We start from the raw sequence: 26,855 nt of genomic DNA, 5'->3' as shown, positions 1-26,855 counted from the left end.
AAAAGAACTTATACCCTAATGCTAATGCTCCATATCATACATGACACAGGATCCATTCCAGTACCACCTAAACTTAGGGGTATATTTACAAGCCCCTTGCACCGCTGGTGTGTCATTTGTTTTGATCAGCACAGAATGTAGGCCCATATCTATGAGGCCACGCAAAGCCACTTTGCATGGCTTTTCATGGCCTCGTAGAAGTGGTGTAAGTCACTGCGTTACCAAACACTCTGTTAGGGGGCATTCCATGGCCACTGTGGTGGGATTACTCACGTAACAACCATGGGTTTTGGCTTAGACCCAGATTTACATGGCAATGTAAACCTGGGAATGCATCAAAACCTTACACCGCTCCTGGGCCGGTACACCAAGGAGAAATATCTCTAGTTCTCTTCATTTTTTCCTCTTTTGCTTCCATAGATTATTTTGTGTAGGAAGGTGTCCCTTCTTGCATAAAAACAATCCCAATGGCAACACAGACACTCTTGCACCATGGTGCAAAGTTGCCTCAATTGGTGTTAAAAGCAAAAAGGGTCAGATGATGGATGGAATGCTGAAGAATGCAAACATCTGGGTTTAATCCGTTGTTTTTGCCTGCCACACTGCCCCAGTTTGGACCAAGTCATATGCAAATAAGTCTTGACCCTGTTCCCCATGGGAACAGTCCAGCCCGAACTGCCAAGTCTAGTCCTCCCTAAACCAGAAATAAGCATCCAGGAAATCACTTTTAATCAGCCAGGCTAGCGTGAATCTAGTGGCACAGTGAGCATAGAACCCACGTCTGGGCATACCGTTCTCCTTTAGGGTGACAAAAGCAAAAAGGAACTGATGATGGATGGAATGCTGAACAATACAAACATTCAATCCAGACACAAAAATCTGTCTTTAATCCCACGTTGTTTTGATCACCACTCCCCAGTTTGGACCCAGCCATATACAAATCAGTCTTCACCCTGTTCTCCAGGGGAACAGTCCAGCCAGAACTACCAAGCCGGGACCTCCCTGGACCAGAAACAAGTATCCTGGGACTGGTTTCAGAATACCACCCTTCATCAACCAAGCTATTTTGAATCCAGGGGTGCAGTGAGCATGGGACCCACTTCTAGGCATACCTTTCCCACTAAGGGCAACAAAAACAAAAAGGAACAGGTGATGGATGGAATGCTGAACAATGCAAACATTCACCTCCAGTCACAAAGCTCTGGGTCTAAACCATCGTTTTGGATCCAGCCATATACAAATCAGTCTTGATCCTGTTCCCCAAGGGAACAGTCCAGCCTGAACTGCCAAGCAAGGTCCTTCTTGGACCGGAAACAAGCATCCTGGGACCAGTATCAGGGTATTACCCTTCATCAGACAGACTAGCTTGAATCTAGGTCAGGTCATCCCTAGACTGGAAACAATCATCCTGAGACCAGTTTCACAGTATCACCCTTTATCAGCCATGATAGCTTGAAACCAGTGGTGCAGTGAGCACGGGATCCACATCTGGGCCAGTATGGACCCAGCGATATGCAAATCAGTCTTGACCATGTTCCCCAAGGGAAAAGTCCAGCCTGAACTGCCAATCCAGGTTCTCCGTGGACCAAAAACAAGCTTTCTGGGACCGGTAACTTTTTCTAAGCATGGCTGATGTCCAAAAGCAATATACTGTTACGTCCCCTGGATCCTTCTGGTGTGGGGATATATAGGGTGTGTAGGTTCACAAAGAACCTGAGATACACAGAGCCCATAAATGTGCTGCACCTTTCAATTGTTTTTCATTGTGTACTGGGTATACAGCAATTCATTTGGTAAAATATAAAGAGTAAAAAATAGATATCAAGGGAACCTATGTATTTCTGAAATCGGTACAAGATATGGGGGGTCATTCTGACCTTGGCGGTCCATGACCGCCATGGCGGAGTGCGGCGGAAGCACCGCCAACAGGCTGGCGGTGCTTCCTTGGCGATTCTGACCGCAGCGGTAAAGCCGCAGTCGGAAAAGGGGAGCCGGCGGTTTCCCGCCAGTTTCCCGCTGGCCCAGGGAACCCGCCATGGCGGCGCTGCTTGCAGCACCGCCATGGGGATTCCAGCCCCCTTACCGCCAGCCTGTTTCTGGCGGTGTCCACCGCCGCAACCAGGATGGCGGGAATGGGTGCCACTGGCATGGGCAGTGCAGGGGCCCCCTAACAGGGCCCACAAAGGTTTTCACTGTCTGCTTAGCAGACAGTGAAAATCGCGACGGGTGCCACTGCACCCGTCGCACCCCTTCAACTCCGCCGGCTCCATTCCGAGCCGGCTTCATTGTTGAAGGGGCTTTCCCGCCGGGCCGGCCGCCGGTCTTCTGGCGGTCGCCCGCCGGCCCAGCGGGAAAGACGGAATGACCGCCACGGTCTTTTGACCGAGGTGCGGTCTTTCGGCGGGAACCGCTTGGCGGGCGCCGACCGCCGCGGTCAGAATGACCGCCATGGTGTTTAAAAGCAGTGGTAATTTGCACATCTTTGAATTTGTGAGTTAGAGGGCATTTCTCAAAATGACTTCTTTCTTACACACTTCCTTACATTTGGAAGGTACAAATAAAGATAAAGACAAATGGAGCCACAAACGTCTTTCCACCCAGCATTTCCCCAAGTCTCCTGATAATAATTTTACCTCACAGCTGAAAATGCAATGTGGACACATCACATTTCTCCACTGAAAACTGAGCCTCTTTTTGCAATGTGCCTAGCTGTGGATTTTGAGCCCTAGCTCAGCCATCAGCTAGGGAAACCTAGCAAACCTGTACATTGTTGGAAACTAGATTCCAAGGGGAATCCAGGATGGGGTGACTTATGTGGCTCCCACCAAGTTCTGTTACCCAGAATCCCTTGCAAATCTCAAAATTTGTCTAAAAACATTTTAAAAAACATATTTTCCTCACATTTCAGTGGTAGAATGTTCTGGAATCTGAGGGGAGCCACAAGCATCTATCCACCTAGCATTCCTCCAAGTCTCACAATTAAACTGGTACCTCACTTGAAGGCCTAGTGCCAATGACAGGACACAGCCCAAAATCTCATGTGGACTCATCACATTAGTCCACTGAAAACTGACCCTTTTTATTGCAATGTGCATAGCTGTAGATTTTGGGCCCTAGTTCAGCAGGTACCTAGGGAAACCCAGCAAACCTGAACATTTTTGAAAACTAGACACCTAAGGGAATCCAGGGTGGAGTTACATGTGTGGCTCTCACCAGGTCCTGTCATCCAGAATCACTTGCAAACCTCAAAATTTGTCTTAAAAACACATTTTCCTCACATTTCTGTAGTGGAAAGTTAAGAATCTGAGGAGAGCCACAAATTTCCTACCACTCAGAGTTTCTCCTGGGTCTCCCGCTAAAAATGCAACCTCACTTTTATGGGTGGGCCAAGTGCCTGTGACAGAGAAGGGCACAAAATGTGTAGAGTTTGAGGGGAAACCAAAGAGGCAGGTTGTTTTAAATCCTTTTTTAGGCTTTCTCTGCTTTGGGCACCCACACAAGTGAGGTATAATTTTTATTGGGAGACCGAGAGAAATACTGGGTAGAAGAAAATTTGTGGTTTATTTATGTTTCCAGAAGAATGTGGCACAGAAATGCAAGGAATATGTGTGATTTTAGTCACATTTCGCAGTTTGCAGGGTCTTGTAGGTAAGAAAACCTATTGGGATCCATGTGAGGCACACCACCCTGTACTGCCCTGAGTGTCTAGTTTTCTAACATATCTAGAGTTGGTAGATTTTCTTTAGACAAGAAGCAAGCATGCTACTAAGTCTCATACTTCTGTGATGTCCCAAACACTCAAATTGTTAAAAAAAAGGCCTTAGCACTTGTTAAAAAGAACCCTCGCCACCAACCTAGTTGATGTCATGCTTCATCACTGGGGCCCTACCCAACACATTTAGTATGACAGGTGTGTGCTTCGATGCTTGATTACAGCGGAGCGGGAGTTTTACAGGATTAGTATTCCCAATTGACAGGAGAAGTGCAATAACATTTTCTTGTGGGTACCCACCAATACAGTGTGCTTTTAAACGTGGTAACCTTGGACAAAGGCTAAAAACAGTGATTTTCATAATTTCAAATGTTTGGGACATCAAAGATGTAAGAGGTTTGGTAGCGTGCTTGCTTCTTGTGGTTGTTGATAGTAAATTGGGAAGGTGAGCGAGCTCTCTCTTCTCACTCTCTTTATTGGTACACACACATCATGGTTGGATTCAGCACAAGGATGAGTGAAGGTTCAGAACATAAAATTTTCTTAACAAGAGATTTCACAAAGATGTAATGCATTATCAATAATTGAAAGGTCAAACAATTTAACCAATGACTCACAGCTCGTGAGCTGTAAAGCTGCGTCAAGGCACTAACTGCTTTACAGTCCATTTACACACCCTTCATATGTGATAAACACAAGACAATTCAACCTATCAGCCTTGGGCCCAGCACATTACTACACTCACATCAATAGACAGCACCCTTCAAGTGCCCCTCACTTTCATACATCCACATGCCTAACATAGCAATCACACCGGCTGATGGAGTGTATGGACTGGCTTTTGGGTAGAAGTGTGTGTAATGACCAGCAGAAAGTCACTACTTGCACACTACCAGCCAAATGCCAGCTCACACACACCACCTGCCAAGCGACAGCTCACACACACACCACCCAAGCACCAGCCCATGCACACTGCCAACAAAAGCGCCAGTCTATGCACACCACCAGCTAAGCACCAGTCTACCCACACCACCAGCCAAGCGCCAGTCCACGCAAACCGCCATTACAACAAAAAAGAAAACGCAACCAATTGTATGGTAATTCAAAACTACAAACACTCTAACCAAATATATCACACTAATGGCAAATGTAAAACTGAACAAAAAATATAAAAAGATACAGACCAGACATTTCACTTTTACGTTCATGGTTGCTCCTAAAAACTATTTTGCATGTGGTACAATTTGAAACATGCGGGCACACACAATCCAGGTTTAGAAGGGCACTCAGGACAATGCATACAACTCTCCTTCCGCATGCCTCTTCACATATGGATTCTACATCTCTTACAGGGATTGCTTTTTTTTGGGTGTGGGAGGAATCTAATCAGCAAAGTGGTGATCTTTCAATCTATCCACATCCTCCACCACCCAACTCTAAGAACACTTGCCTATTCCACTACAACAAGGCTGCATATCACAGAATCCTGGAACTGAACAAATGCCATCTTTGACTCTGGAGAACAATTATTGTATACAATAAAAACATTGAAGGTTACTAAATTAAACAAATGGATAGCCACCTTCTTATACCAAATGTAAGCCTTACTAACAGCAGTGTAAGGTTCCAACTTCTGATCTACTCTATCTACACCACCCATGTGCTCATAAATGCACACCAGTTTGTGCACTTCAGCAACCTGACACAGGTGAAGTACTTTTATCATGGATGGTAGTCAGCATGTAGAAACCCTCCTGTCTGCAAATTCCCCTGCTAGCAGTTCATCACTAAGCACTGTACCCTCTCAAGTCTTATTACAAACAAGCTCCTTTGGATAACCTTTACAGTTAGAGACGACTCTGCTGCAAGCAACAGTGTGCACTTTGAATAATTCTCTGAACAATTGCACACCATGGTGACCTTTGTTAAAAAGTCCTTTACCAATTTCCCAGAAAATGTTCTCACTAACTCTGAAAGTGGGTGGAGATCCAGAGGGGTCAATAGTGGAATCCCTACCAGTGTACACCCAGCCAATGCTATTATCATACAGCATATACATCTTAATTCCATAACATACCCTGTTGCTAGGAATGTACTACCTAACAAACAAATGGCCCAAGAACAGGACCAAAGACTCATCCACAGCTATTTTTTTCCCTACAACATAGATCTCTGAAATCGATTTACAAAGGGATCATTTACAGGCTGAATCTTAAAAAGATGGTCACAGTAGGGGTGCTCTTGTGGCAACGCAGAAGCATTATCAACAAAATGCAGCATCCGAAACAGAAGCAAATACCAATCATGACTCATGATTGCAGGAAATATGGGGGTTGCCATTAAGGGACTGGAAGACCAATATGAAGACACTGATGGCTTGCTTTTCAAACCCATCAAGAAGTTAAACCCAGGAACTTCTTCAACTCATCCAGATTTGTGTGTATCCACTGGGTAGCTCGAAAGCAGACTTTAAGTCTTCCACTGTCTGCCACTGTTGCCCCTCAAATACTGTTCAGCATAAAATTTGCACGTTTAACAATCTCATCCAAAAATACATGGTCCATAAATATCTGAAAGAAATGTATGGGCAAAAGGTTTTCAGTATTCCCTCTACACCCTACAACACTAGTAAAGGCAGGCAACACCAGCTGCACCATGTGTGTGGCATTCCAGAGTTTAGCTCTTCCAATGGAAAGCCTTTCAGACCCAGGCTGCAATCCATATGCCACTTGCTGCACTACTGGCACATCAGTGTCCTCTTCCAAAACAGGCATCAGATGATTCCTCTCAGACAGAAAATTCACTGCCAGAATCTTGCACTTCTTCCCCAGATGCAGAGTCAGTCTCATAATCATGGTCAGAGGATGAATCAAAAGGGATACCAACAACCTGCCAAGTGATATTCCTGTGGCTAGCCATAATCCTTAGTAATAAAACTAAATTAGCAAATAAGTTAACAATACCCAACACAGTGTAAAAGAAGTAATAACTAAAGTATGGCTGAATCAAACAGAAAGTAAAATTACTGGCATATAGTGACCTGGAAGGAAAAGTCAGTCAAAAACCTATATACTCAAATACGATACTACTCTTTTGCCAGAAACAGCTAGATTCAGGATCACCTAGATATACTGTGCATAGAAACAGCAAGCACAAATGATATTTCACTAGAAAGAAAAACAAAAGTAAAATTACAATACAAGACAACACAATACACATCATGCACAAATCCACGGAGAATTTCCCACACAATAAAACGACAGCTAAATATGCTGATATTATTACACCAATTACAAAAAACTCATTCATGCATGGCAATGATACTCATTTGTATTAAACAGTGCAAAAAGATGTTCTCACCAAACTCATGCAACTATGAAAACTGCAGGTGTACCAGTGCCAAAACCGCATGCAGGAATCAAAACAGTGGAATCAAAATCTTTGCAGTAGAATGAAAAGGAGAAATAAAACATTACAACCACAAATGCAAATAATGAGCCACTCTACATACACCACTAGCCAAGTGCAAATCAGCACACACTGCCAGCCAAATGCCAGTACACATATAGCCAGCCAAATACAAGTAAACACAGACCATCAGCCGAACTCCCCTTCACACACAGAGAAACTTTCCCTGGTGGGCAGAATGGCCTAAACAACAATATTACAAAAAACAAAATTCCTAATGTCTACTGGCTTCTGCTCCCCAGGAGGACTGATGGGCCTAAAAAAATAAGGTCCATCTGCCCCCATATGGGACATAAATGGCCATCACATTTTCCCCCAAAAGGGGAGTGACGCTTGCTCACAGCCACATATCAAAACAAAAACAAAATACTTGATGTCAGTGATTTATGCCCCCCTCGGGGGCAAATAGTCCTAATAATATAAGGCTCAACTGCCCCCAAGGGGGGCAGAAACAGCCACAACATTTGTCTCCAAAAGGAGAGTGATCTTTCCCCAAGGGGCTGCTCCCCAATCACCTAAACATACTATCTAAAAACAAATCCCTGGTATCTAGTGGTCTCTGCCGTCCTTGAGGGCAGATGGGCCTAATAATTTAAGACCCATCTGCCACCAAGGTGGAGGGGCAGAAATGGCCACAACATTTGTCCCCAGAAGGGAAGCAACCCTTCCCCAAGGGACCACTCCCCAAACATGTAAACATATCATCTAAAAACAACTCCCTGGTGTCTAGTGGCTTCTGCCACCCTTGGGGGCAGGTGGGCCTACTGTAAGGATGCTCTGCCCCAAGAGGGGCAGAAACAGCAACAACATCTGTCCCTAAAAGAGGAGCGACCCTTCCCCAAAGGGCCGCTTCTCAAACAACAAAAATAGCATTAAAAAAAGTATCCCTGTTGTCTAGAGGCTTCTGCCCCACTTGGGAACAGATATGCCTAATAATATAAGGCCCATCTGGCCCCAAGGGGGGCAGAAACCGTCACAACATCTGTTCCTAAAAGGGAAGTGACCTTTTCCTAAAGGGCTGCTCCCCAAACACCAAACATACCATAAAAAACAAACCCCTGGTGCCTAGTGGGTTTTGCTGCTGCATGATTGTAGCCCTGTGCGTGATGTGGGACAGGAACGCACATCAAAGAGACTTTGAGGGAAAGGAAAACCTTTTACATTCCCCTGACACCTCTTTGTTCACCCATAACCTCCCTTCCTTGAGGAGAAACCTACCTGTTTCTCCAAAGATGCAGTGAAAGCAAATGGCTTCCAGCGTGTCACAGCAATTTCTTATGATGCCTTGTGCACTGACATCATCAGATTCTGTGGGAGGGGGCACTTCCACTGCCATCCCTGGTGGGAGGGTGCAGAAGGATGGCCGATGGGGGAGTGCCAGTGCTTCTCCTATGGATGGCAGCCAGGATGGCCGGGAGCTGCCTACGCCCAAACCCACTGGGTTCTTGGATGGCTATCGGCCGTTCAATGCATGGAAAGGGTTAATTAGTATGCACATCGGTTTTACATACCAAAGTGGAAGGATGGTGTTAAATATTAGTCTTAATAAATGGTGATTTTATCATAATGCAATTCACACACATCAGTATTGAGTGCAACAAAATTAAAAGGTAGCTTCTAGGCGTTCTCTAGTGATCTTCCCTGGGGAGCTGGGGATCGCTATACCTTCAGTAGAGCTACCACTGAAGTTGACTGAGTGGCCACCATGTTTACTGTGGTCACTCATCAAAGTCTATTGTTCTCCAAAGAGAAACTCCTAAGGGAGTGTTTTCTTTTGAAAAACAAAAAAAAAATGTCTCTTACATACTGGGAATTTTCCCCCAGTGTGTGGGGTTCGCTTTTTTTCTTTTTTGTTCAGGACCACCATGCTTTCCCTGGTAGCCCCAAACAGGAAAGGAGTACACCGGAATGTCCGCCTTTCATAGTGCAGTTTAAGGTACTTTGACCAATGTCCGAATGTCACTTGGCAAGTCAGAGGAAACGCCCACTGGTGTAAACATGGTGATACACCTGACTCTAAATAGAGTGGGCAGACTATGGGGGTCATTCCGGCGGGCCGGGGACCGCGGAAGCACCGCCAACAGGCTGGCGGTGCTTCCAGGGCTATTCTGACGCCGCGGTCAGAAAAGGGGAACCAGCGGTTTCCCGCCGGTTTTCCCCTGGCCCAGTGTGAGAAAACAGGGCTGATTGCAGAGGCCCCCTAACTTTTTGCCCCCATTTTCCACTTTATGCTGGTGTTTTCCTGACTCTGATGGTGCCCTGGGTACTGCTAACCAGTCCCAGGGCCTGTGCTCTGTGTAAAATCAATATGCAAATTAGGCTAATTATAATTGGCTAAGTTAACCTACCTATAAGTCCCTAGTATATGGTAGGGCATGTAGGTTTAGGGACCACAGCATAGGTAGTGCACCCATAGGTGCACTGCTGAGGTGCCCAGTGTCATTTTAAAGGCAGGCCTGCCTTGCTGGCTGCTTTTAAATTAAAGTTATATGCAAATTCGACTTTGGAATTAAAAGTAGTTCCAAAGTCTTAAACTACCTTATTTTTACATATAAGTCACCCCTAAGGTGTGCCCTATGTGCCCCTAGGGCTGGGTGCCATGTAACTATAAGCAGGGACTTTATAAAAATAGTTTTATAAGCCCTGGTGAGGTAAAAACAGCCAAATTCGTTTTTCCCTCATTGTAGTAAATGGCCTTCATAGGCTAGAATGGGGAGACTTTGTTTTAAATTTTAAAGTCTCCTTAAAAGATGCATACCAAGAATTTGGTATCAAATTAATTGTTGTAATAAATCCCACAACTTCCAGTTGTTGGATTTAATATAACTTGTTCAGGTAAAGAGTTTTAGACTTTACCTAAAAAGTTGCCAATTTCAGCCCTGCATTGTTTTTGCTGCTGTGCTCTGATTGGCCAGCCTGTAGCAGCTTAGCCAAGCTGCCTTGATGAGGTGTGAAGTGGCCTGGCTTCACACAAAGGAATGTGCCTGTGGGAGAGAATCTCCCCTCAGCAGATGGTGAGGCAGGAAGGGGGAGGGCTGCCAAACTGGTCTTCAAAGGCAGAGAAGGACATTTGGAGCAACCAGCAACACCCCCACATCTTGCAACCCCAGACAACTAGGTGCCCCCTTGATTAGATTAGGAGAGGGCAGGAGAGGGGTGTGTTTATGATTTTTAGCCACACCAGTGGGTGGGCTCAGCCAGATGTAACCTCCAAAAATCAGATTCAGCCATGTTGGATTTTTAGAGAATGTTGCCCTCTGGGATGGATTTTTGCCGCACTTCCCAGGAAGTGCTCATCGCAGGGGGAAGGACCCTGCACCTGATTGGAGAACCAGGACCCCCCTGCTTTTCACACAGGAGCAAGGATAACACTGGCAGACCTGCACCCACACCTCAGATCCCCACCAGAATTCAACAAGAAAAGAACTAAAGGAGAAGAAGGACTGCCCTGCTGGACCCCTGGCCTGCACCTGGAACCTGCACTCAGAAGGACTGCACCAGCTGCACACTTGGGCTTCACCACAAGAAGGACTTTGCCTGGCTTCAACTGGTTCAAGGAGGGACTCCCTGTTTGCTACAGGTGAAAAATTGCTATCCAGAGTCCCCTGCACCAACTCCTGAAGAAAGTGACCAGCTGACCACTGTCCAGTGGCCAAAAAGGAGTTTGCGCCAGGTGCATTCTGGGAGTGGTAGTCCGCACCCCCCAAGGACCATCTCAGAACTTCTGGACCCTTGGGGTGAGCTGTGGACCCCAAAAGAACCTTAAAAGAACATCTGGGTGAAGCCCCAGAGGTTTGGAGAAGATTTGAGAATTTTTGTAAAAAAGCTCCATAGAGGGACAGACCTGCCGCGGAAATTCTAGCCGGCTTGCCTCAACCGCGACCCGGCCTGATTTGGTGGTTCGTCCCGGTAAAGAAAAATCTCAGAAAAAGAGACTAAGGGGGTCATTCTGACCTCGGCGGTAAAAGGCCCTTACCGCCGGTCAGAACTCCGCCATACTACCGCCGCGGCCGCGGTAAACCGCCACGGTCATTCTGACCACCAACAGTGAAACCGCAAAAAACCCGACATCCAAGGAAGGCCGCCTCATCAGCGGGCCGCGGAAAACTGGAGATGACCAAACCTCCACCGCCACGCCAACACAAACACGCCCATGCCATTCTGACCCACGAATCCACGCGGCGGTCTTTCAACCGCTGTATTCCATTGGCGGTACACACCGCCGCGGTCAAAATACACACACATATCCAAAACACTGCCACATTGGACAATTTGAAATACACACACCTGACACACATACAAACAACACTCCCACACATCCAAAAACTATAAAACACACATCCACATCACCCACAAACCCCTACGACCGAAGATCAGAGACGAAGGAGAGAGAGACACATCACAGAATAGAGAGCTACATCACACAGAGGCACACCACACCATCACACACACCACATAGAAGCACAAAGCACCACACACCAACACACTCTTCACCATATACACCACCCCACACCTCATCCACACCACCCCATGGCACCCCAAAGGCACCCACGGTTTTCGGACCAAGAACTCCGGGTCATGGTGGAGGAAATCATAAGAGTTGAACCCCAGCTCTTCGGCTCACAGGTGCAGCACACCACTATAGCCAGGAAGGCGGAGCTATGGCAGCGGATCGTGGACAGGGTCAACGCGGTGGGACAGCATCCCAGAAATCGAGACGACATCCGCAAACGCTGGAACGACTTACGGGGAAAGGTGCGCTCGATGGTCTCGCGACACAACATCGCAGTGCAGAAGACTGGCGGGGGACCCCCACCCACTCCACCCGAATTCACAGCATGGGAGCAAGAGGTACTAAACATCCTGCATCCTGATGGCCTCGCTGGAGTACACGGAGGAATGGACTCTGGTAAGTACAATCTCAACTACTTCACCCCCCCCAGCATGCTAACCCCCACCACCACCCTCACCCCCATCCCCCCATCACACATCCTCCCTGAGAATGTCTCTCCAGCACAACCCACCCAACACCAACCCCTGCATGCCACCACAAACTATGGACACCCATCACCTAAGCATGACCACTGCACATACCCCCCCCCAAACACCCCCACAACACCTCCCCCAAGGGAATGACAGCACTGGGGGACAAGGGCACCCATAAATCGCACGCAATAGCACACACAGAAACAATAACCATACTCTCTTACCCCATGCAGGACCCGAACGCCAACACACCGGTCAGGAGGGTCCAGAAATGTCCATCCCCCCCCGGAAGAGGCCCCCAGTGATGACAGCAGCTCTGTCGACCTGGAACCTGATGACCAGCCCGGACCATCGGGGACCTCTGGACAGTTGGTTCCCCACACACAGGCCACAGCAGACCCAACCCCCTCTGGGAACAACAGCACAGCTCCCACCCAGCAGGCCCATGCCTCTGTCTCTAGGACAGGTCAATCAGCGGTGTGTCTGCCACTACAGGGCACCCAGGCTAACCCACCACCCCAACAACAACAGGGACCTGGGGGCAGTGGTAGTGGGCACACCGTCCAGGGGACAGAGGCCGGGGGAAACCGGGCAACTCGGAGTGCTGCTGTGCGACAGGGGGGGGAGGACAGGCCCAGGGAACCGACTCTCCAAGAGGCCCTCACCACCATCATGGCAGCCTACCACCACTCCCAAGAGACGATGGCGACGGTACTGGCCAGGTTCCAGGAGATCCAGGCACAGCAGGAGGAACGCTACATGGGGTTCACCAATCATCTCACCAACATCTCCACCGCTATGGGGAGCATAGTCCAGGCCCTCAACCGGATAGAAGACACGTTGCGGGACCATGTGGCACCACACAGGGCCCCTGTCACTAGCCCGGACCAGGAACAGCCTACCACCGCTAGTGGACAGGAGGCCCCACCACAACGACAGGCCACCAGAACCCCACCTCCTGCTGAAGAACAACCACCCCGCAAGAGGAGTCTGAGATCCAAAAAAAAGACAGAGTAGGATGTCAAGACCCCTGCCAGCATGAGATACCCCCTGAAGTCATCCCACCGTCCCACATTGCCACCCTGTCAAACCTTGAACTGCCCCTGCTCCATCCTTCCACAGGCATATGGACAATGCACCTGTGAGACTGAGAACTGGACTCTGCCATGGACATTACTCCACCCCCACCCATCACCGTGTTAATATCATGTACCATTATCTAGCACAAAAAATAAATCACTCAATGCACTGAAATCATGCTGGAGTCAGGCTGTATTATTTACAAATGTATGACACATTACCCATCAATTATGTTCTGTTAACTTTGTGCTGAACACATACCGAGATCAATAAGCATTAGTCCATGGGCTAACCAAGCAGAAGTCACGCAGTGGGTCATACAGCACTGAAAAGGGAAGGGAAAATCAAACATCAGTTTTAAAGAACTGGGGGGTCATAGACAAAGTTGAGAAGCTGGAGGCTTTCAGGAAAAATAAAATGGCGTGTGTGATTCCTACCTGTGTGCTACTGAAAATACTGTTGGATAACTCTGTCCCTGTTGTCTGTGTCGTCCTCTGAGTCTTCCTCCTCTTCACTCTCCACAGGCTCCACAGCTGCTTCAACACCACCATCTGGACCATCCTCCTGCAGGAAAGGCACCTGACGTCGCAATGGCAGATTGTGAAGCATACAGCAGGCCACGATGATCTGGCACACCTTCTTTGGTGAGTACATCAGGGATCCCCCTGTCATATGCAGGCACCTAAACCTGGCTTTCAGGAGGCCAAAGGTCCTTTCTATGATCCTCCTAGTTCGCCCATGGGCCTCATTGTACCGTTCCTCAGCCCTGGTCCGGGGATTCCTCACTGGGGTCAATAGCCAAGGCAGGTTGGGGTAACCAGAGTCACCTATTAGCCACACACGTTGTCCCTGTAGCTGTTCCATCATATGAGGGATGCTGCTATTACGCATCACATACGCGTCATGCACTGAACCAGGGAACATGGCATTCACATGGGAGATGTACTGGTCAGCCAAACAGACCACCTGGACGTTCATAGAATGGTAACTTTTCCTGTTTCTGTACACCTGCTCATCGTCTTTTGGGGGGACTAAGGCTACATGGGTCCCATCAATGGCACCAATTATGTTGGGAATATGTCCAAGGGCATAAAAATCACCCTTCACAGTGGCCAAATCAACCTCCTCAGGGAATATGATGTAACTCCGCATGTGTTTCGTCAGGGCAGACAACACTCTAGACAAAACTTTAGAAAACATTGGCTGAGACATTCCAGATGACATGGCCACTGTTGTCTGGAATGAGCCACTTGCAAGGAAATGGAGGACTGACAGCACCTGCACCAGAGGGGGAATTCCTGTGGGTTGGCGGATGGGGGACATCAGGGCTGGCTCCAGCTGGTCACACAGTTCATGGATAGTGGCACGGTCAAGTCGGTATCGTAGTATGATGTGGCGTTCTTCCATTGTCGACAGGTCCACCAGCGGTCGGTACACGCGAGGATTCATCCTTCTCCTCGCAAGTCCCAGCGGACGGTGCCTAGGAAGGACAACATGGAGCACAGAGTCAAGCTAATCACTGGTACGTTCACCACAGCTTGCATAGCACACGGTTATCTATGTATTGAAAGGCGTGTATGTGTGGCAATGCAAGGCCTAGGCCTGTGTGTCGCAGTAGAAATTATGCCATGTGGGCCCTTGAAATGGCGGCTGCCTGACCTGTGAAGTGGGACAATGTGATGTGAGGTCACTGCGCTGGCGGAGCACACCGTGGCGGTAGGCGGTCGAAGACCGCTATACGGAGCCGCATTGGATAACATTGAAGCCTATGGGTTTCAGGAGCCAATGACGATGTGCGCCGGCGGTCGCGGTACGCACCGCCGCGGTACGCACCGCCGCGGGCGTGACTGCCATTTTATATCTGCTTAATCACTCGAGACCTGATCATCCACAGGAGAGGACCTATACTGCAAGTGCTGCTGTGAACTCGGTCTGGAAGGGACAATGGCTGCTGCGACTGGGGAAAGGGCCCCTGCCTTCACGTCTGAAGAGTTGGAGAAGCTCGTGTATGGGGTCCTCCCCCAGTATGCGTTACTCTACGGTCCTCCAGACCAACAGGTGAGTACACCGGGTGGATATGGAATGGCCGATGCCTGTGTGAAGTGGGGTAGATGTAAGTTGGTGGGGTGGGGGGCGAATGTGGAGTGCAACGCACGACAGATGAGAGCATGTGCTATATTGCAAGGTTGGGGAGGGGGGGCCAATCACATCTAACATGCAGTAAGTTGATTAATGTTTCCTTCCCACCCTGTCCATGTCACATAGGTCAGCGCCCATCAGAAAGTCGAGATTTGGCGTGCCATCGCCAAGGAAGTCCGGGCCCTGGGGGTCCACGTCAGACGGGGCACCCACTGCCGCAAGAGGTGGGAGGACATCCGCCGCAGAACCAGGAAGACCGCCGAGTCACTGCTGGGGATGGCCTCCCAACCTAGGAGGGGTGCCAGTCGTACCCTGACCCCCCTGATGTCCCGGATCCTGGCGGTGGCCTACCCTGATTTGGATGGGCGCTTGAGAGCATCACAGCAGACACAAGGGGGTGAGTATCAGCACATTCTGCTATTTCTCTGCGCAGTGGAGGCGTCTGGGTGGGGGAGGAGGGTTGTGGGTGACATTAGGCCAGGGCGCTTTCTGTAGTGTAGTCCTCTCCCTTAGGCATGGCCCTGTGCTCCCGGCCCCCACCTCTGTAGGGTGACAAGTACAGCTATTGATGGTCCAGCCTCACACATGTGCGCCTTTGTCGTCTCTTGACCTGTTGTCCGAGTCAGAAGTACTGAGTAGTGTACCCCGAATGCGCGGCTTAGTGCATGCGGCTTCTGTGTCTGTCCTCTCCGTTAACGGTGTTGACATTGTATGCACTCAACCAGGTCTTCTTTTTCTCCCCCCACCCTTCTTCTTCATCTTCTTGTGCATGTGTGCATTAGCATCATCAGGCAGAGGAGATTTGGCATCGGAGCACGAGGGAGCTGCAAGCCACAAGGCCCCGGTGGGCCCAGGAACAGACACCGAGGGCACCAGTGAGCCGGAGGGCGAGGGGAGCACCACAACGGGGACCGGTGGTGAGAGCAGCGACACAGACACGTCCTTGGATGGGTGCTCCCTAGCGGTGGCGGCAACATCCGGGCCCCCCGCCTCTACAGGTACAGCCGCCACCCAGCGCACCAGCCCCGCCCTCCCTGCAGCCCCTCAGCCTACGCTCCATGCCCGCTCGCCCAGGAAGGCAGGCGGCTCCTTCGCCCCAGGCACCGCAGCCCCTGCCCCTGTCACCCCTGCTGCCCTCAGTGCAGAGCTCATTGACCTTGTGAGGACGCTCATTGTCGGGCAGACTACCCTTTTGAATGCCATCCAGGGGGTAGAAAGGGAGGTGAATCGGAGCAATGCCTACCTGGAGGGCATTCATTCGGGTCAGGCTGCCCATCAACGATCGTTCAATGCTCTGGCCTCAGCACTGACGGCAGCCATTGTCCCTGTTTCCAGCCTCCCTCTTCTGACTGCCTCCACCCTGTCTCTGTCTCCTGTTCCTCAGCCTATCCCATCCACACCATCTGACCAGCCTGCACACTCCTCAACACCCAAGGGCATCTCATCCAGACACAAGCACCACAGATCCCACAAACACTCACCCAAGCAACACCCAGATGCAGACATTCCAACAGTCACTACCACCCCTGTGTCCCCCTCCTACTCGTCTCCCTCCTCCCTCCCTGTGACGTCTACACTCACACCTGCATGCACAACAATATCAGCCAGTGCTTCCATCACCACCACACCCTCCTGTACAGTCCGCACGCGTGCAGTCACCACCCCCACTGCCATTTACACGTCCCCTGTGTCCTCTCCCACTGTGTCTGTCACCCCCTCTTCCAAGACACACAAACGCAGGCAGCCACCCACCCAACAGACATCCACCTCACGATAGCCTACAGCACCAGCACCTTCACCCAATGACAGCACACCTGACTCTCCTACAACCACATCCTCTTCCTCCACTCCCATCACCACTTCTCCTACCTTTTACCTTGGCCCTAAAAAAAAATTCCTGGCTAATCTTGACCTCTTTCCCTCCGATGAGCTCCCCCCTCCATCTGCAAAGAGTCCCAAGAGCACCACAGCCACTACCAGCCCAGCTTCCGGTGTCACTGTTGTGCATGGGTTCTGGAGTCCACCCTTTGCCAGCAGTGACACCTCCATCAGCAGCAAGGACACATCCAGCCCCCCCCCCCGGCAAGAGGACCAGGAAACACAAGGGCCGCCGTGCGAGGACTGACACGGCTGCCCCCAAGGAGCAGAGTTCACCCACTTCACCAGCCACAACATCTAGTGGAGGCAAGGGCCCGAGAGCCCCATCTAAGGAGCGTAAGGCCAGCAGGGTGGAGAAGTCAGCCAGCAGGAGCGCGGAGCAGGTGGGCCCCACATGCCACATCCCAGCTGTAAAGGAGGACACCAAAGGGCGCAGGACTCCGTCACCGAAGGGTCCAGAAACATCACAGTCGGAGGGCGACTGAGCAGGGAGTCCAGGCCACGTCTGGCTCCCTTGAACCTACTGGATGTGCACCGCTGAACAGGGCCCCGCCGGGTAGAAGAGCACCGCTGAAGAGGGCCCGCCGTGCAGAAGAGCACCGCTGAACAGGGCCCCGCCGGGCAGAAGAGCACCGCTGAAGAGGGCCCGCCGTGCAGAAGAGCACCGCTGAACAGGTCCCGCCGTGCAGAAGAGCACCGCTGAAGAGGGCCCGCCGTGCAGAAGAGCACCGCTAAACAGGGCCTCGCCGGGCAGAAGAGCACCGCTGAACAGGGCCCCGCCGGGCAGAAGAGCACCGCTGAAGAGGGCCCGCCGTGCAGAAGAGCATCGCTGAACAGGGCCCCGCCGGGCAGAAGAGCACCGCTGAAAAGGGCCCCGCCGGGCAGAAGAGCACCGCTGAAGAGGGCCCGCCGTGCAGAAGAGCACCGCTGAACAGGGCCTGCCGTGCAGAAGAGCACCGCTGAAGAGGGCCCGCCGTGCAGAAGAGCACCGCTGAACAGGGCCCCGCCTGGCAGAAGAGCACCGCTGAACAGGGCCCCGCCGGGCAGAAGAGCACCGCTGAACAGGGCCCCGCCGGGCAGAAGAGCACCGCTGAACAGGGTCCCGCCGGGCAGAAGAGCACCGCTGAAGAGGGCCCGCCGTGCAGAAGAGCACCGCTGAACAGGGCCCCGCCGTCTCAAGCACCGCTCCGCTGGGCCCCGCCGTCTCAAGCACCGCTCCGCTGGGCCCTTCCTGTCAAGCACCGCTCCGCTGGGCCCTTCCTGTCAAGCACCGCTCCGCTGGGCCCCGCCGTCTCAAGCACCGCTCCGCTGGGCCCTTCCTGTCAAGCACCGCTCCGCTGGGCCCTTCCTGTCAAGCACCGCTCCGCTGGGCCTCGCCGTCTCAAGCACCGCTCCGCTGGGCCCCGCCGTCTCAAGCACCGCTCCGCTGGGCCCTTCCTGTCAAGCACCGCTCCGCTGGGCACCGCCGTCTCAAGCACCGCTCCGCTGGGCCCCGCCGTCTCAAGCACCGCTCCGCTGGGCCCCGCCGTCTCAAGCACCGCTCCGCTGGGCCCTTCCTGTCAAGCACCGCTCCGCTGGGCCCGCCGTCTCAAGCACCGCTCCGCTGGGCCCCTCCGTCTCAAGCACCGCTCCGCCGGGCCATTCCTGTCAAGCACTGTTTATGGTTCACTGTGCCCACCATGCCTCCTCCTTGACCAGTGGAGACTGTCATCCACCTGATGGACTGTGGCTTTGCACTCCCCAGGATGGCAGAGTGGGCAACCCACCCACTGTAGAGACTTGAGAGACTGTGGCTTTGCACTCCCCAGGATGGAACAGTGGGCAACCCACCCACTGTAGAGACTTGAGAGACTGTGGCTTTGCACTCCCCAGGATGGAACAGTGGGCAACCCACCCACTGTAGAGACTTGACAGACTGTGGCTTTGCACTCCCCAGGATGGAACAGTGGGCAACCCACCCACTGTAGAGACTTGAGAGACGGTGGCTTTGCACTCCCCAGGATGGAACAGTGGGCAACCCACCCACTGTAGAGACTTGAGAGACGGTGGCTTTGCACTCCCCAGGATGGAACAGTGGGCAACCCACCCACTGTAGAGACTTGAGAGACTGTGGCTTTGCACTCCCCAGGATGGAACAGTGGGCAACCCACCCACTGTAGAGACTTGAGAGACTGTGGCTTTGCACTCCCCAGGATGGAACAGTGGGCAACCCACCCACTGTAGAGACTTGAGAGACTGTGGCTTTGCACTCCCCAGGATGGCACAGTGGGCATGGTGGCCCCTTCATGGATCTGGCGTCGTGGACTCATGTGGCTGTGGTGCCCTCCCTTCCCATCCCCCTGAGGTGCCTGTAGTTTTTTCATCAGATGCCCCTGCAGTGTTCTCTCCAAAGGACTCAGGTCTCCTGTGTGGGCTTTGCCCTTGTGTCGCTACACTGTAGCCCACGGACTGTTCTATTTGACTTTGATGTAGAGGACTAATTGCCTCGGTTCTCCATGGCAGTGTGTATAGTATTATTTTGTTATGGATATTTTGCATAGTTGACCGATACATATCAGAGTCTATTTTTTATATAAATTTTTCTTCACAATTTAATTATGTCTTTGCATTTTTCAGGGGGGTTTGGGTGGTGTCACTGTGCATTGTTGCTCTGCATTGGTGTGTACATAGTTTGGGGGGGTGGGGTTCGCATATGTGTGTGCCCGTAACCTTTCATCCTCCCCCCTCCCGTGTGTCGTAGGTGCAGTACTCACCGTTGTCGTCTGCGCCGGCGTTCGTACTCATGGTAGATGAGAAGGTAGACGAGAGCAGGTAGGATGTTTAATTCGGGTTCCATGCTGTCCTCCGTACTCGTGGAGTGTGTTTTGGTGAGCGTTTTCCCGTCCGTAGTCTGTTTCCGCCGTGTTTTTATCGGTGGGGCTCCCTCCCCGGAAAAGGTGTCGGATTGGTGAGTTATGATAGTGTGGGCGGTACATTGTCTGCTGCCTGCCTGTTGGCGGTGACCGACGCGCTGTTTGTCTGTACCGCCGTGGCGGTCGGAGTGTTAATGTGGCGGGCTGTGTTGGCGGTTGCCGCCAGGGTCAGAATTCCATTTTTTGGACTGCCGGCCTGTTGGCGGGTTGGCCGCCGCTTTATCACCGACCGCCAGGGTTAGAATGACCCCCTAAGTCCGAAGGTAAAAAGTTGACCGGGACCTCCCAGCCATCGTATCCGAGAAGGGCTCCATGGACGTCGGATCAAGATCCAGGTTTTCCCCGGTCGAAGGATTTTCACCTCGAAAAAACGACTAAGTCCGAAGGTAAAAATCTCCACCGAGGAATCCAGCATCGCGTATCCGGAGAAGGGCTCCGGGAGGTCGGATAGGACTGGCAGGTTCGTACCGCTGAAGAAAATCTTCAAAATAAAGACTAAGTCAGAAGGTAACTTTTTAACCGAGGCCTCCCGCGACCTGTAGCCGAGCAGGGCTCCATCGCGGTCGGCCTGAAAGTTTGACTTTGCCCCGGTCGAGGTGCAACCAGATGACCCGATTGGCGCTTTTTGTTTCTAAGCGCTAGAAAAATAATAATTCTTTAAAAATTCATATCTCCGGTTCCCTTTATCCGATTTTATTCGTTTTTGTGTCATTTTAAAGATAAAAATATGAACTATTTTTATAAATTGGTTTTGGATTTTTAAACTGTTTCCTGTGTTTTATTTAATTACTGTTTTGTAATATTTGAACGCTTTACACACTGTCTCCTAAGTTAAGCCTTGACGCTCGTTGCCAAGCTACCAAGGGTTGAGCTGGGGTTAATTTACTGAGACCTAACTGGACCTAAGTGGAGGTTATTGGCTTGTTGCTAGGTGTAGGTACCTACCTGCCCTTACCAATAACCCATTTTCCAACATTTTTGGTGGCAGCGGTGGGATCCTGTACTTGTGTTCAGTATCACATTACAGTTTTAAGTAAAACAAATTAAAAATCCTTTAAATATTTTTACATTTTTAATTTGGATTAATTTCTATTATTGAATTTTTGTAATTTTTCTAAATTATTGTTTCCAATTTTTGCAAAAAGTTTTTGTTGACACAAAACCAGGGAACCATGGACCTTGATCTGGCTAGCCTACCCACACTGACAGTAGTCCAGCTTAGGGGGTTGTGTACTGAAAGAGGGTTGCCTGAAACCACTGACCTCAGGAAGCAAGCCCTGATCAAATCCCTGACAGCATGGGCTGAGGCCCAAGAGGTAGACCTAGGGGAAGCTCCAGAGGAGGAAGAAACAGGGGAGGGTGCCAGCTCTAACCACTCAGGTGAGGGAGGGCATCTGAGCCTAAGTGAGGATGAGGAAGAACGGTCCTCAGTACATACAGTCACTAGGGGCAGACCCAAAGCTAGTGGTGGGAAGGGGGTCCTTTCAGGAGGAGAGAACCCATCCATCAGGGAAAGAGAGCTGGAGGCCCAGCTAGCATATATAGCTTTGGAAGCAGACAAGCTGGCCCTAGAAAAGAAAAAGTGGGCAAACAAGGAGAAAAGAGATGGTGGCAGCGATAAAGAAGCTGAGGTGTCCCTGGGTGGGGGTTATTCCCCCAGATTACCCAAAGGGGTGGTTCCTGCCTATGTAGAGCGGGATGATATAGATAAGTGGCTGGGGCCTTTGAGAGGGCCCTCCAGATGAGGAGAGTCAAGCCTCAGTACTGGGGTTCACTTCTTTGGGAGTTAGTTCCCAACTCTGGGAGGGATAGGCTCCTAACCATGAGGGGGGAGGATGCAGACTCATACCCCAGTATGAAGAGTTGCTTGACTAAAAAGTTTGGTCTGACCCCAGAGCAGTATAGGCTCAAGTTTAGGGACACCCAGAAGGTCAGTACCCAGTCTTGGGTTGACTTTGTAGACACCTCACTAAAGGCACTAGAGGGCTGGATTATTGGTAACAAAGTAAATACTTATGAGGGGTTATACAATCTGATCATGAGAGAGCACATCTTGACCAATTGTACCCAAGAAAGGTTACGCCAGCATCTAGTGGACTCTAAGCAGACCAACCCTAGAGAGCTAGGGGAGGCAGCTGATGAGTGGTTGAGAACCAGGGTGGTTGTCAAGTCCCAGGTGGGAGACTCCAAGAAGGGGGGTCAGGTCCCCAAAAACCTAAGGAGGGAGGTGGTAAGCCCACCACAGAGACTCCCTCTGTACCCCAGAACCCTAAGAAGGAGGAGAGTAAATCCCACTCCCACTCTGACAAGCAGAGACAGGGAGACCCAGGGTTAAAAAAGCTCTTGGACACTAGGGCTTGCTTTGACTGTCAGCAGACAGGTCACTTCAGAGGGGATGCAGCCTGTCCAAAGAAGGTGGTTAGCACTGGGCTGTCCAGTGTAGCCATGGAGGAGGACTCCTCAGATGATGAAGTCCTCCTAGCATTGAGCTGGGAGACAGGACCAGATGGTAAGCTGGTGATCCCTGAGGGTGGAAGTAGGCACTTCCACCCCATTCAGGTGAATGGGATCCCTACCACTGGCCTGAGAGACACCTGTGCCAGTCACACTATAGTGAGTGACCGGTTAGTGACCCCAGACATGTATGTCCCAGGAGAGACAAGGAAAGTCAGGATAGCCACAGGGGAGGTCACCACCAAACCTGTAGCCATAGTGCCCCTAGAGAGGGAGGGTATCCTTGACTGGTTTAGGGTGGTAGTCAGTGCTGACCTCCCCCTAGATTGTATCCTGGGCAATGACCTCCCAGAGGTGGGTCTGGTCCCAGAAGGGGCGGTCGCCCAGGGCGCCCCCCCAAACCAAAGTCCTGGGGAGTCAGTCCCTACAGTTAGGAGACAGGGGTCCCCAAGAAAAGGAAAGAAGAAAAGGAAGGGTAGGCCACTCTTAAAGAGAGTTCCAGGGAGCCAAAGGCCTTCTGCCCCAGTAGGGGGGGAGCCCAGAGTTGGCACTGGTGAGGCCTCCCCTGACCCCAAGGAAGTCCTGAGTAGTCAGGCAGCTGTCCAGATGCAGGGTGTTGCCCCTGCACTGACAGAAGGGAGAGTGGAAGGAGGGTGTCTGCCACAGGAGATGGTAGCCCCCCACTCTAGACAGCAAGAGGGGTGCCATGACCCCAAAATTGCCCCTAAAGCAACTCAGCCACCTGTCAGTGGAGAGCTTAGGGTGTGGTTCTGGGTACTGACAGCTGTCAGTAGCCTCTGCTGGGTGCTAGCCTTCCTGGCAGCACTGTACTTGGCCTGGGAGGCAGACCCCAGGGCCAATAGCAAAGTAGGCCCCCTGACCCTGTTGGTCATGGTGGGGTTGCTCAAGTGTTGGGTGACCTCTTTGGGTAAGCTAGGTGTTGCCCTAGCAAAGTTAGGAGTAGGGGAGGTGGGCACCTCACTACCCAAGTTGGCAGAGAGAGAGGAGGAAGACCCCCCTAGAGGGAAGTTTCAGTTTGAGATGGGTCCTTTCACTGTTGGGATGGCTTCACTACCCAGAGGGAGTGACCATGACAGGAGGATGTAAGGCAGAGTAGGCCCTGCAAAGGGACAGCCAGTTTTCTTCACTGTCTTCCTCGCCTAACAAGCCAGGAAGACTCTCCCAGGGTTGGGCTGAGTCTCCCGGGTGTGTGGGCTGGGGGGGGCTTGCAGCGCCGCCATGGGGATTCCGACCCCCTTCCCGCCAGCCTGTTTCTGGCGGTTTTCACCGCCAGAACGAGGATGGCGGGAACGGGTGTCGTGGGGCCCCTGGGGGCCCCTGCACTGTCCATGCCACTGGCATGGTCAGTGCAGGGGCCCCCTCACAGGGCCCCATACAGATTTTCACTGTCTGCTTGGCAGACTGTGAAAATCGCAACGGGTGCCACTGCACCCGTCGCACCCCTGCAACTCCATTCGGAGCCGGCATCCTTGTTGCAGGGGCTTTCCCGCTGGCCTTTTGGCGGTCGCCCGCCGGCCCAGCGGGAAAGCCAGAATGGCCGCCGCGGTCTCCTGACCGCGGAGCGGTCATTCGGCGGTTACCGCATGGCGGGTGGCGACTGCCGCCCGCCGCGGTCAGAATGACCGCCTATGAGTTTAGCAGACTGTGTGCTTCACGATGGTTGTGACTGAGTACCCTGTCTGCAAAAATGTAAATGCTAACCCAAGTATTTAAATATTCATGTCGAGAATAAGTGAATAATGCAGAGGGTTGTGGATATAACTGACTGGCCATCGAATATGTTTTTAATATTTTAGCTGTGGATGTTGATTAATGGCAAGAGAGTGGGTCATGAAGGTGGCATGAATTCAGATAACATTATTAATTTTCATGTAACATGGCATTGAGTGACTGGTGATGGTGTGGTCATGTTGTTTTGGCAACCTTTTATTAATTGCTTGGAAGACCAGGTAGCATAGTCATCATCATTGTGACAATAGTACAGCATATCCAGAAAGCTGCAGAGACCACTGATTATATGCCTTTGTTGCTACACTGTAGTGAAAATCTTTTTAATAAATATCTGGGTATCCACATGGAGAAAAAACGTAATTTGAGATTAACCCTCATATTGGGCAGGATTTCAATTGTAAATTTCGCGATTGAAACCAGAAAAAGCAAGCAAAACAATAACGTTCATGCATCCATTTTGGACAGCAGATAACAGTACACTGAACAGAAAAGGTCCCCATCAGATAAGAGGTCTATTCCTTATTGAGAAAACAAAAGAGAGAATCAATGAACTGGTAAAGTTTGGTATGTTATAACCTTAAAAGTAATCCATTTTGAAAGAAGCCTGTAATGAAAAAAGAATACAAACTACACACTAACAAGTCACCAAGAAACCATATATTCTGATTTATAACCAAATATAGTGCACGGATAAGATCCCTATGATGGATACTCAGAATGGGTTAGCAGATTTTGATGTTAGACATTGCTATAGACACATATGTGGGTGAATAGTAACAGATAACTTTGATGAAAGCATGCCACTTGAAAGATATATCAACGTTAAGTCACTTCATAGAGGAAAAGCAATCAAACTTATTCTTACATGTCACTTAAGGCGATGGGATTTCACGCATGAGGTAAGTGTAAGATCTGTGCATATGCCAGAAGACGATGCAAATGATCACACGCACCCTAAACACATCTGATATATTCCTTTGAGTGATTCAGGAATTGTAACTCTATTTTTTGTTGTATATTCTAAAGTGCACCTACTTTACTTTCCATAATCATGGAATTATATGACAATTAAAGAAAATAGCTCAAGGACACCTCATGACTTCGAGAAATGGAATAAGGTGTACACTTTACTGAGCATTTTTTTTTAAATCCCACATGAGTAATCCAGAACAGGTGATGGCCTGTGGGGCCGATATGAGTTCATTAGAAGTACAGTGCTGCAGGTGATTATTATACATAAAAATTACCTGTACCGAAAGATTCAAATTATAAAACGAAATGCAATTTTGCAAATAATTAAAAGATGCCCCTTTCAGTTTCACTCTGTAGAGAGACTTATATTGTACAGGTGATGAACATTACATAATATATCTTCTGGTGGGAGAAAGCAAGAGAGCACGTTAGGATTTCTCTGCCTGTTTATGGTGTTGTGGCCTTGCCAGATGTTTGTTAATCCAAATCTTTAAAACGGACCACAGTGAAAATAATAAGTGAGGAAAAATTTGAGGTTCGATCCTTCTTCTCTGACCATGCTACTTAATATTAAAGAATGAGAATGGACAGTATTAACACAATCTCCCTCCTCCTGTGCAAATTAAGGCCCAGATTTATACTTGCTTTGTGCTGAATTAGCATCATTTTTTAGGCTAATTCAGCACAAACTCAACACCATATTTATATTTTGACGCGTCAACATTTTGGAGTTAACATCATTTTTTGGATGCATGAAACCACCTTGCGTTAATGAGATGCAAGGTAGGCAATCCCGCCCAAAAATGACTCTAACCCGCCATGTTTATCCACCTGTGCTAAAATGACGCACGGGTTGGAGGCAGACCCAAAAAATTACGTTAACTCCAATTTGCGTCAACGTTTAATGCGCAGGGTCAGGCCAGGCGTTAAAGAGACCCACACCAATACTTAAGGAAAACACACAGAAGCAACATTACCAACCCACAGGACACAATGGAAGTGCTACTGCTCCAGCTTGGGACACGACACAGAGGACAGCAACAACAACTACAACCACCACCACAACGGGGCCCACAAAGGCAACAGAGAAGGCAGGAGCGGATATTCCAAAACAGGACCACCCTCCTTGGCCTCAGGGAACAAGACATCATTATGACATACAGACTCAACCGGCAAGCCATACTACACTTGCTGCACCACATAGAGCCACAGATCACAGACAGCCTCCAGACCCCACATAATATACCACCTGTGATAAAGCTGCTAGCTGCCCTGCACATGCTGGCACAGTGGCTCATTTCAGACAACGGATGCCCTGGTTGCTGGTGTGTCACAGCCGTCCTTCTCAGTGTTCCTGCCGAAGTTGTTAGACGCAATCATCTCTCTGACACCCCGCAACATCAGCTTCCCCAATGCCCAGCAAATGCAGCAGGGGATAAAACAGGGGTTCTACCAAGTTGCTGGCTTCCCATATGTGCTCAGAGCAATGGACTGCACCCATG

The 26,855-nt window shown here is 50.3% G+C and overlaps 1 protein-coding gene across 3 annotated transcripts in view; it reads left to right on the top strand.

Annotated features, from left to right (window-relative positions):
- The window catches only part of MOXD1 (monooxygenase DBH like 1), a 759,590-nt gene that overhangs the window by 450,352 nt on the left and 282,383 nt on the right, over positions 1 to 26,855 (top strand). The gene's annotated exons all lie outside the window — the stretch shown is intronic.

Source organism: Pleurodeles waltl, chromosome 5 (assembly GCF_031143425.1).
Source record: "Pleurodeles waltl isolate 20211129_DDA chromosome 5, aPleWal1.hap1.20221129, whole genome shotgun sequence".
In the NCBI taxonomy this organism is placed as follows: domain Eukaryota; kingdom Metazoa; phylum Chordata; class Amphibia; order Caudata; family Salamandridae; genus Pleurodeles; species Pleurodeles waltl.
The sequence above is the reverse complement of the archived record's forward strand: the minus strand, read 5'-3'. Positions and strand labels throughout refer to the sequence as shown.